We start from the raw sequence: 11282 nt of genomic DNA, 5'->3' as shown, positions 1-11282 counted from the left end.
TAGCCATAAAATGGTCTAATGTTTAACTGACGATTTCGATCTTCTGCGAACTGCGTAAAGCTGCTTCCTAATCAAACGAGTTTTTCACAGCTTCACTGGATTTCTGGCTGATCTTAGTTGTAGTACTATATTGCATGGAATCTAGGCATCCTTATGCCTACTTTATGTCCTTATGTGAACGTACAATGCCATCACTTAAACTTCAATAACCAACCCAAACCCAAAATTTAAGCGCACTAGCTATTATGCTCTTCACTTGAACTCTGCGAATGTGTCGCCGCACTCTTGTTGCTGATGTAGACACTGATTTGATAAAAAATTGCAAAAAAATGGTAAAAGAAATACAAAAGCTTGCCGAAGCCACAGCCTAAGCCGCCCACCCCGCGCTACTATGTAGTCGTGTGTGTGTGTGTAGAGGGTTTTAGCTCTAGTGGAAACGCATTTCAAAGGCACGAAACTGACGACAACAACAATCAATACACATAACAATGCAACGCCGTTCATCATCATCATTACAGCAGCAACAGCGGCAGCGCCCGTGGAAGTAGAGGCATAATAGTTAGTCGCTGGTTACTGGGTTGACTTAGTGGGTTCATTGGTTCGGGTCGATGGTTTGGTGCGGTACTGCCGAGCTGCTGGCATCCCTTTCGCCCTAATACCTAATAACATACATACCAATACACGCTTACATTCATATATACCATACACACGACCATGCTTTTGTGACACCCAACGACTGCCGGCTGCTGACTGTAAACTACCGGCTAAATATGTATGTATTTATGTATATGAAATCAGTTGAACAAAACGAGTTGTTGCGCTTGCCGGGAGCTGTTGCTGTCATATGTGTGATTTTTAAGAGCGCATATACATATGTATACATGTGTGTGAGTGTGTTGCTGTTTGTATTTTATTATCCTTTTTGGAAAATTTTGCCAACCATAAACAAGCCAAAGCGGTGGCGGTGATTGCGGCAGCGGCGCATATGCCAACCACATGTGGGACCAACGAACGATACGCCGCATAAACACATAAAAATAACAAAAAAAAATAAATAAATAAATATGTATAATAAACAATGAACTAGTAAATGTACTCGCTGGCTGCCTAACTAACTGGGTTGACTGACTGTGTGCCGCACGTCGCGCTGCATGCACGAAAAAGCGGTCAGGAAACAATGCACTATTTTGATTACTCACTCATTTGGGCGCTGCCAACGTCACTATTGCTGCCACTGCTGTGTGGCCGCGCTTATCAGTTGGCACCAACAGCAACAAGCCACCGAAACAACCGACCCACTACTATCTATTGTCATGTGTATGTGAGTCGCTGAGTCACACATGTGTGCACGGGCCACCCTCACTTTAAAATTCACTCATTCATGGACTCGTTAGCAGTCCCTCGCAGCTGTTTCAACTGTAATCACACACACACCAACATACATAGATGTATTGATATGCAGGAAAGGACTGTATTGCTTTGGTAAAATGGAATCTAAGCACAAAAGGAAGTACGGAAAAGTCGTTAATTGATTCGATGTTGGAGTTTGGACAATGGGCCAGAAGTCTCTTTTGTCAGGGAGGTGCTTAATTAGTTTATAATTTTTGATTTTGAAATGAGAACTTAGTTTTTGTAGTATTTCCTACATGATGGGTTTAGAACTTCTTCTTTATTGGCGTTGGTTCAGCAAGGATAGTGGATTTATGCCGGTATCAAGATTGTATCACTAGCAATCCTTTATTCAAATGTGAAACCAATGAGTTCAAAAAATTTTTTTTTGAATCATTACATATTTTTGACTCGATCGTTGAATTAGCTATTTCATGATTATTATTCCCACATAATCGACCCCAAAAAGCTTATTTAATAATAGGAAGTAAGGGCGTTTTCAATAAGATCGCCACAAATTCAATGAAATTCCTTATTCCTGTAAAAGTACAATCAATGTTATTATGTATGCAACTCGATATCTTTTGCATGGCCACGCAGAGGTCCAGACGCTGAACCCAATTTTCGCCGGTTTTCAAGCATAAATCGACCGATACTGCTGTATTTTCACGTTCGATATTAGTACGAAGTTCATCAGTCGTCGCTGGCTTGTTGGCAAAAACCACAAACTTGACGTAACCCCATAGGAAAAAGTCTAACGGCGTCATATTGCACGACCAAGGCGACCAGTTGAAGGGGCCAATTCGTGAGATAACACATTCACCATGCTTGCTTTTCAATAAATCGATTGTGACATTCGCTGTGTGACTTGTAGCGTTATCTTGTTGGAACCTCATATTGTCCAGGTCCATATCATCCAATTTGGGCAAAAATATTCAGTTACTCATTCACAGTAACGTCTCGGTCTTCATCGTCATGGAAGAAGTGCGGCGCAATGGCGCCTCCGGCTCATAAGTGCACCAAACCAATAACGCATATTTTGCTTTTTCACGAAACCATTCAGCCAGCAATGAGCCCTATCGCTGAAGATGATTTTTCAATGAAAATCCGGTTCATTTTCAAGTTGTTGCTCAGCCCAATTCACATACATACGACGATTCTGGTAGTCAAGCGGCTTTAGTTCTTGCGACAATTTGATCTTTCAAGTTTGTAGGCCAAGATCTTTTCGCAAAATTCGCCAGAACAACGTCGCAGAGATGCCTAACGCTTGAGAACGACGTGAGAGAAATTAATTAGAGTCTTCCTCAATTAATGCGCTAGCAATATTCCCGACACTACGGGCACTTTTTTGTCTCACTGGCACCGGAACATTGTACTGTGCCTGGGGGTTCAATTTTTTCCACTAGACACTCAACTGTTGATCTGACAGGATGATTATGACGACCATAAATTGGACGTAGCGCTCTTAAAATTGAGGCCACTGACTCCGAACTTCGGCAGTAAAGTTTAATAATTTCTACTCGTTGTTGGATCGTATATTTTTCCATGATGAAATGGTAAACCTTACTGAAGAGAAATGTCAAAAGAGCCGGGGAAAAATATGGCGTCGTTTGCTGTACGCTTTCTTCTGACTCCAATTTGAGTAATCTTTAGCTTTGTAACTACTATTCGTGATTCTATATTGAGATTCTGTCCGAATACCGAGCTGCGGTCTCTATATAAATTATGTCGCCGGTTGCCAAACGTCGAAACTTCCTTCACATTCGTTCGCATATTCGTTGGGATCCAAAGCTCGTCCTCATTTTGAAGCTTTCCTGCTCTCTTCCATTAATATTGCATAAAATTAATTAAGAAAAATCAATTAAAACTACGCCCGAAGTGTTGTTCTAATAAAGATACTTTCTTTTTTTTAGTTTGGACTCACTCTCCCCTTGTATTGACACACAAAAGCGATTAAATCTTTGCATTTTATTTATGTGTCCGCGCTATAAAATTGAACACTTTGCTAAATGGCAGTCATAGTTACAGTCATATATGTATGTATACATATGTATATCGTATCGTGTATCCGTGTAAGCATGTATGTACATACATACATATTTATGTATTGATGCATGTTTTGTTTGTGTATAAAACTCATTAACCATTGCTGACATCAGCAGTTGTACTGCAATTTAATGCACTGCTGTCCAACAACAACTGCAATGTACTATAGAGCGAAAAAAGTCTTATGCTGTGACAACAAATTTTACAGAAATCGCAAATGAGAAAGAATCCCTTCAGCTGCGACGTCCTTTTCTTGGCACAACTCTGTTTATATTATATACATATGTACATACATATATGTGTATATAAATATATACACTCGTATGCACTTATGTAAGTAGTAACGCATACTTCATCATCATCATCGTCTTCTTATTTCTCCAATTGCCAAGCAGAAAAGCCGGTTCAACAACATTACAACTCATGTTTTAGTGCCATGCACCCCCCTCATGTATGTCTGTATGTATATACAATACTATATGTATATGGTATACTATACAGCGTTACTACCAAGTTAATGTTATACAAACTGACTTTGTTGTTATTGCATTTTTGTTTGTGTACTAAATGTATTTCTGTTTGTGTTGGGTGTAATGCCGGCGGCATTGGACGCAACACCAACAACAATACCACATCAATTCACTATATAATACATATGTAAATGTGTATGTATATGTACTACCACCCAACACCCAATGCCCAGCAGCTCGCTAGCACCAACCGCTAAACTATTTTATATGATGCAGCACTATGTACCATACCAAGCACACCAACCCACAACGCCCCAACCCTAAACCCAGCAGTGTGCCAGTGAACGCCAAGGCAATATTGAGCAGCATAATGCCATATTTCATGCCACAACATAAAAATCTGTATTTAGTGACCGGGTAAATAGATTTTTGTTTGTTTGTATGTGTGTGTGAGCGACTAGTTCCTTTCTCTATGCTTGGGGTCAAAGTGTCTCGGTCTAGGGGCATTTGACTGAGTGTAAAGATACAGTGGCGAGTAAAAATATATAAACATAGGTATGTATGTGAATGGTCACTGAGACTTCTGTTCTGCGTTAAAAAAATCAATTCACTGTGGATGAAGTCATGTATAGAAGTTCACGCAAGTGAGGAAAGTTCTCTGATCACTATTCACTTGGGAGTGGCCAGAAACGATTCTCTTACATATGGCTTAACCAGCTCACAGCTTCCGGTCTTTGACCAAGATCCTCTGGGTATCCAAAGAACATCCGTTTGAAGGCGAGCTAAAGGCGAGAAGACGAAACCACCCCTCCACAGGATTGTGCGCTGTGTTGGGGACGCACGTAAAAAACGCCCCCAAAGAACAGTAAAAAGCAGCCTGGGATGTGAGATCCCCCTTTTGATGACGATCAATGCAAACGAATTAAGGATTACGATTTGAGGGCATGCACCTGGAATGTCAAAATAAAGGCTGACATCACCGCCGTCCAAGAAATGCGATGGACGATGGCGTGTGGCATTTACTACATGTCCATATAGAAAAAACTCAAGTTCGGTGTGGATTCGTGGTGGGAGAGAAACTCCGTCGAAGAATACTGCCATTCACTTCGGAGGATGAACGCCTAGCCACAATCCGCGTCAAAGCGAAGTTCTTGCGTTCACGCCCCGACGGAAGAGAAGGACGATGTGACTAAAGATGTCTTCTATGAGCGCACCATAAGCGCTACCCCCGCCACGATGTCAAAAACTTGAACGCTAGGGTGGTCAAAGAAGGTATCTTTGGCACAACAGTCGGTAAATTCAGCCTCCACAAGGAAATATCCCCGAATGGCTTGAGGCTGCTCGACTTCGCCGGGGCCCTAAATATGGTTATCTGTAGTACCAGATTCCAGCATAGAAAAATTCATCAAACTACTGTTTCCGGATCGAAAAGCCACCAACCGGATCGATTATGTTGTGATAGACGGAAGACACGTCTCCAGTCGCGAGCTTTCACATTTTGATGCGCCTAATTATTTTCTCATCACTATAAAAACAGTTTGGCCTACTGCAGGCTACTCTCGCCGCTTCGACGTTTGCCTACATGCCTTCGTTAAGTCCTGTTCCTGTTGGCTCTGGCGTGTTGGTTGCTTGATTCGCTCGGTTTGTTTATGCAAACTTTTGCATGACCGACACTTTTGTATTGTTACGCCTATTGTGTTATTGTATGATTTTTTTTTCGTTTTTACAGTTGCATTTCGTGGCGTTATCTTCACTGTCAGCTCGGCTACCTAATTGTGCAACACTGGTCATTATTGTGATTTTGCTTTTGTTGCATGCACTCTTATTTTTTGTTGGCTGTTGTTAGTGTATTGTTAGACATTTATTATTATATATTTTTGTATTTGTTGTTGCAGCTTTATTATAGATATTTTAGCGCTTTTGGCCAACGGTATCCAACCAGTAGGCATATCATAAAATAGAATTCTTTAAAAGTCTCTTTTGTGTGCAATGTCTCAGCTGGCGTCATCATTTACTGTTTAGCATCCGAGTTGAGACGGTATAAAGGCATCAAACTACTTGTAAACACATCCGTGTACCTTCACCATAAATGACACTATCGTTCACTCGAACATTTCTCTACTAAATATACAGTTTTCTCTCAACACTAACTTAACACTGGTTTTTCCTTTACAAAATCTTGCCAAATCTAGCTTACTCTACTCTACTCTAGCGTCACTCATTTCCCGTTTCTTGTTAAACACCTTCGCCCTTTTGTGTTACACCCTTTCTTCGGTTCTTACTTTTTCTTCTTTTTCTTTCAACTGCTCCAACTAAAAAAGTATTACTCTAGTTTTCATACTCATATCCTTTTACTATTTTACTACCATTATCCTTGTTCCGGCCGGTGTTTCACTTCCGAATTTCCGTTTTTATGCATTCCTTTGGTGCTGTATATGTTATTATGGCGCTGCTACTTTACTCCTGTACTCGTTTTTCACATTTTTATTATGTTTTCCTTTCGGCATTTCCCGTTTTTTGCTGCTATATACGTACGTCTGTACCGGCGCATGTACTTGTGGCTGTTCTCTTTTTGTTGGAATCATTGCTTCGTCTTCCTGCGCCGTGTTTTTTGCACCTACTCATTCGTTCACTCTTCTCGCATTTCATACTCCTTGTTGTTTTTTATAACTTTTGCAGCGCCTTTTCATTGTGTCTTACCCGTTTGCTGCTCCTTGCTGGGTTGCCATTTATTTTTTGTTGTTGCATTTCTCTAGAGCTTCACCGCAGTTTCATCGTTTCGTCTGCGTCCAGGTGCTCCAGTTATTTTCAGTTCACCTGTCGCTCTCACTTCCCTTGCTTGATTGTGTTGCGAATTCATCACTGCCGGTTTGTGTATTCAACGCGAGTTGTTTCGTGTTACCACAAGTGGCAAAAATTCTACACTATTTACCAATACGAGCAATTTTAAGTTTGAGGATTTCAGTTTTTTTTATATTTTACTATATTTATCTAAGGAAATAATCAGGATTTCGAAATATGTGGTACTGGGTCCGACAAAACTGTGGATACCCCACCACATTTTATACTACTCTTTTTCCGATATTTCATATATTTATTGTTCAACATTTTAAAAATTTCGCATACTATTAGTACATACTGTAGGCTAGTAAAGAATAACAGTATAATGTTTACCGGCTAACAAGGTCACAAACCAAAAAGTGTTCAAAAATTACAAGAGAAATGGCGGACCAAGGGCAACCACTGCTCACGGATAGACTAACATAATTCAAGGAGGTAAAAGAGACCTGACTGTTTCAGCTCGAATTATTCAGCAAAGCCTACAAATTAATGTTTCTGAGAGAACTATTCAGATGATGGTTATTCCAGCCCCTACAAAATCAAAAAGTCTATTATCAGCTAAAAGAATTGAAGTCGCGACTGAAATTTGCCAAAGAATACTATCAAAAGACGCCAAGTTTTTGGGAAAAAGTAATTTGGATTGATCAGAACAAATTCGATTTAAAAAATATATACAAAAGACGGAGAAAAATTGTGGCTCCGAAGTAAGTGCATCCAAGGAACCATAAAGTTCGAAAGTGGAAATGTTTTCGTTTGATGTTGCTTTAGCTGCAGTGGTCTATCAAATCTGAAAATGGTCGAAGGCAAAATGACGGGACAGATGCTAAGTACAAATTTAGAACCCGCAGAGCAAAAAATAGGCTTACAAGATAACCTTATATACCAGCAGGGCAATGATCCCGAACATACAAGTCGGATTGCGAAAGAATATTTCAGTCAAATATCGATAGAGCTCCTATCATGGCCTGCCCAGGGCCCTCACTTAAATCTTATTGAGTATTTGCTTCGCTACCTTATCTGCAGAAAATCGAACAACGGCGCGGGTATTGAGGCCAATGATATCAAAATCGGCATACGTCAGTGGTACACTCTTATAGAAAATTATATCAGCTCGACTAAGCTCTGCAGCTCGAATTATTTGCTCCAGCAGTAGATTGAAGCTTCTTTTCGTGCTGTCAAAAGTAGCTTTGAAATCGACTAAAAGGTAGTGGTAGACTCTTTTCACGAGTCTTTTCCAAGGTTTGGTGCATGGTGAATAACTGGTCAGTTTTTGATTTTCCAAGCCTGAAGCCACACTGATAAGTTTCAATCGGTTTGTTTACGGTGAGCTTTAGGTATTTGGCGCAGATTGTGGGGTTTACCGTTTTGTGGATTGGGCAGAGCACACCTGGTCACCCGTTCAATAAACATAGTTTTGAGGTAAACACATTCGAAGTTTTACACGAACCTGCCATAGGCCCGGTAACCCTTTGCTAATTATCGAATAACTCGAAAAGTATTTCCCGCATTTACTTAAAACTTTCAGAGAATCTTTGTGAGATATTATACTTTAAGAAAATGCAAAAAAAAAATGTTTTTTTTTATTAAATTCTGTCTACCTTGTCACGAAAAATGCATTGATTTGTTTATCACATTTAAAGAGAAAGCTCTGCAAAATATCTTACTAAGATGTCAACGTCAATTCGTCTTTAGTTCGAACCTTAGCTTTTCATTTCAACATACATATGTATATGTATGTATTATATTTCTCTTCCAAGAGCTTTTGTGTTCTTTCAAAAAACAACTGTCCCATCAACTATCATGTATGTATATTTTTATTATTTTTTCAGTTACAGCTAACTCGCTACTTTCTACAAAGTGTTAATGGCATACACTCCTTACCACCTGTCACTTGAAAATCTTATACAACAATAAGACACGCGTCTGCAAGGTACAATTTCAACAGTTGTTTTCTCCAACTCTCTACCTTTTGTTTGAGCGGTCAATTTGTCATTGCGATACAAATATTTGACAATTCTGATTTCTTTGACAATTTGGCTGCATAGTTATCTATTTTGTACATACATATCTACATAAGTATGTACGATGTGCGTGTTTAGTTATGTATGTATTTATGCGCTTTCCACATTACCCGCTTTTCGGAGAAAATTGTTGCTGACGCATTGAACATGAGGCATAAAATCAGTTGATTGAAATTTGTAGCAGTCGATTAGTGTTGGCATTTACGAGGAGATGAAATCGTAAAAAACCGGTACAATTTATTGTGCACTTAGTGACATACATATGCGCACAGATACCAACAAATAAAAGCAATTTTCGTTTTTACAGAAATACCTTTACTTATATAAATGAGTATATGTACATAGTTTGTGGTTGTCTAATTCGCTCATTCTCATTCTCCTTTATATGGCATGCTCTTACATTGGCGCGCGCTTGCGCTTCTCACAATCTCTCTTCAAAATGCAATACGGTTTTCGAGTGTGCCTACTTTGGCGTTTTTTGTACTCTTTAATACCTTTACTTTTGACAGCTTTTGTTGCTGCACAATTCTTGCCTTCACATGCGCGCCGTATCGCTCGCCCACGTGTGTCATGCTGTGCTGTGTGTTGCATTTACTGCATTTAGAAATAAATTTCCACACCGAATTTTAATATGGCTTTCACAGCCATATGTCGCCAGTATGTTTTTACAAATTTGTATGCTCTCCGTTTGGTATAAACATATTAAAAGATATGACATGCTTCAGTACCCCGGCACATGAAACGCCGCCGGCATTGTCGCTAGACATCGTGATTATGCATTCAAAAGTCATTTCCATATACACACGAGCCGTTGGCCAACATCGTGTCACACGTTCACTTGCTGTCGTTTGTACCGCAATATTAATTTGGGTGCAACGGCTATGAGACGACTACGTGATACATGATTCGTGATTGCATTCTCAGCACTACCAAGTGCATGCATGCTACGCTCACCAAGGCGTCACGACGGCGTTTGCGTGGCGCAATCAAGCAGTGGGCCATAAGCAAATTTGTTGCGGCTGTCCTCTCTATGTGTATACGAATAGCAGTTGCTCTAGTTTATTTTCTTTCTTCGGTATTAATTTTTTTTTGCTTATCAGCATTTCAATTCCAGTAAGCAGTAAGGAGAGTTTGATTCAGCAGATTTTTTCTAACCACAACAAAACATGCGCTCGCCCTTTCAATAAACCGAAAACAACAACACTAAACGCAACTTGTAATACTTTGTTGCAGTAGCTCGTTCGTTCGTTTGCATTCGCCTACGCTCCTTGCCTGCACTTATGGTAATCGGCGGCTTGCGTTCGCTGGTCGGCATCATTCGTCGTGTTGGCAATATTATAACCGACTTTTGTTTGTGTTTTTGTGAATGAAATTGTAATATGACCTTTTACAATTTTATTAATACGCACGCATACACAGTCAGCCCAACACCTGACACCCAGTAAGCCGAAGTTTTTCGTATTAAATATTCGTCAGCATGTCAACGTCATAGCCATCGTCATCGTGTACGTAATTATCATTGGTCGTTCTACTACAAAACGATATAAATACATATGTAGGTATACCGTTATTGCAACGACTTCCACTACGTTGGAGTGTATTGACATTACCCTCTCCCGATACACTCAGTACTCACACTCGCTATAAAAATGCATTTTCGTAGAAAGAAAACATAAAAGCCCGCCTACTCGTCAAGTGGCCGCGCATTTAACGGACACGAAGCTCTTCCTTCCATTTTTTCTTTAAACAAAATTTTGTTTGTGTATTATTGTAGGCGATATCAAATTTCAGGACCGCACTCGAATAGCAGCTCTGATGTGCGGGCGTTTAAGTTTGTTGTGTAAATTTTGGTTGAACTTTTTTCCTTCCCAGTCAATTATTTCATGCTTTTGTTTTAACCACGGTCCCTTTATTCACCCCTAACTGGGTGAGGTGAATGTGTAGGCGTTTCGTATAATATTTGTTTTGCTGTAAGTGATTTTCGTGAATTTGTTTGTATTGGCTTTATTTCTGTTTATTGTCTAATTCAATCTGTAAATAATAGAGCAGCTGCCTTTTCTCAAAACTACAATCAGTGGTTTGATAACTAACCAAAGTTACACCAACGGATACTTACCGCTATACTATCGAGGAATTACTATAAATTTCACGAAGTCAAATACTTAACATAATACTATCGAAGAATTTGCAAAAACATTAGCCGTTTGGTTATATTGAAATTAAAAGTGGTTTCACTCACAGTACCGAAAATTGACATCGTTGAGTAGTTCTTACAACAGTTTCTAGACGAACCCCTTTTTATTTGTAAATGGCATGGTAGTTTTGTAGTACCTAAAGCTGCACTGATTAGGTTTGCAAGTAAACTTTAATATGCAACGAGATTATCTTAATAAATCTAAGTATACTTATAGCGATTAGTTTTAGTACCCTTATGAAGCCCCAAATATGTTATTCATATTAGTTCTATCATCGTTGATTTTTGAAATAAAGCTTTTCCCCTCTTTGTGTTTCCGAC

At 39.5% G+C, this 11282-nt stretch overlaps 1 protein-coding gene across 8 annotated transcripts in view; it reads left to right on the top strand.

Annotated features, from left to right (window-relative positions):
- LOC105222219 (uncharacterized) overlaps positions 1–11282 on the top strand; it is a 63119-nt gene that overhangs the window by 20199 nt on the left and 31638 nt on the right. The window lies entirely within an intron of this gene.

The sequence above is a fragment of the Bactrocera dorsalis genome, chromosome 3 (assembly GCF_023373825.1).
Source record: "Bactrocera dorsalis isolate Fly_Bdor chromosome 3, ASM2337382v1, whole genome shotgun sequence".
NCBI lineage: Eukaryota > Metazoa > Arthropoda > Insecta > Diptera > Tephritidae > Bactrocera > Bactrocera dorsalis.
This window is presented reverse-complemented; position numbering and strand designations above follow the sequence as displayed.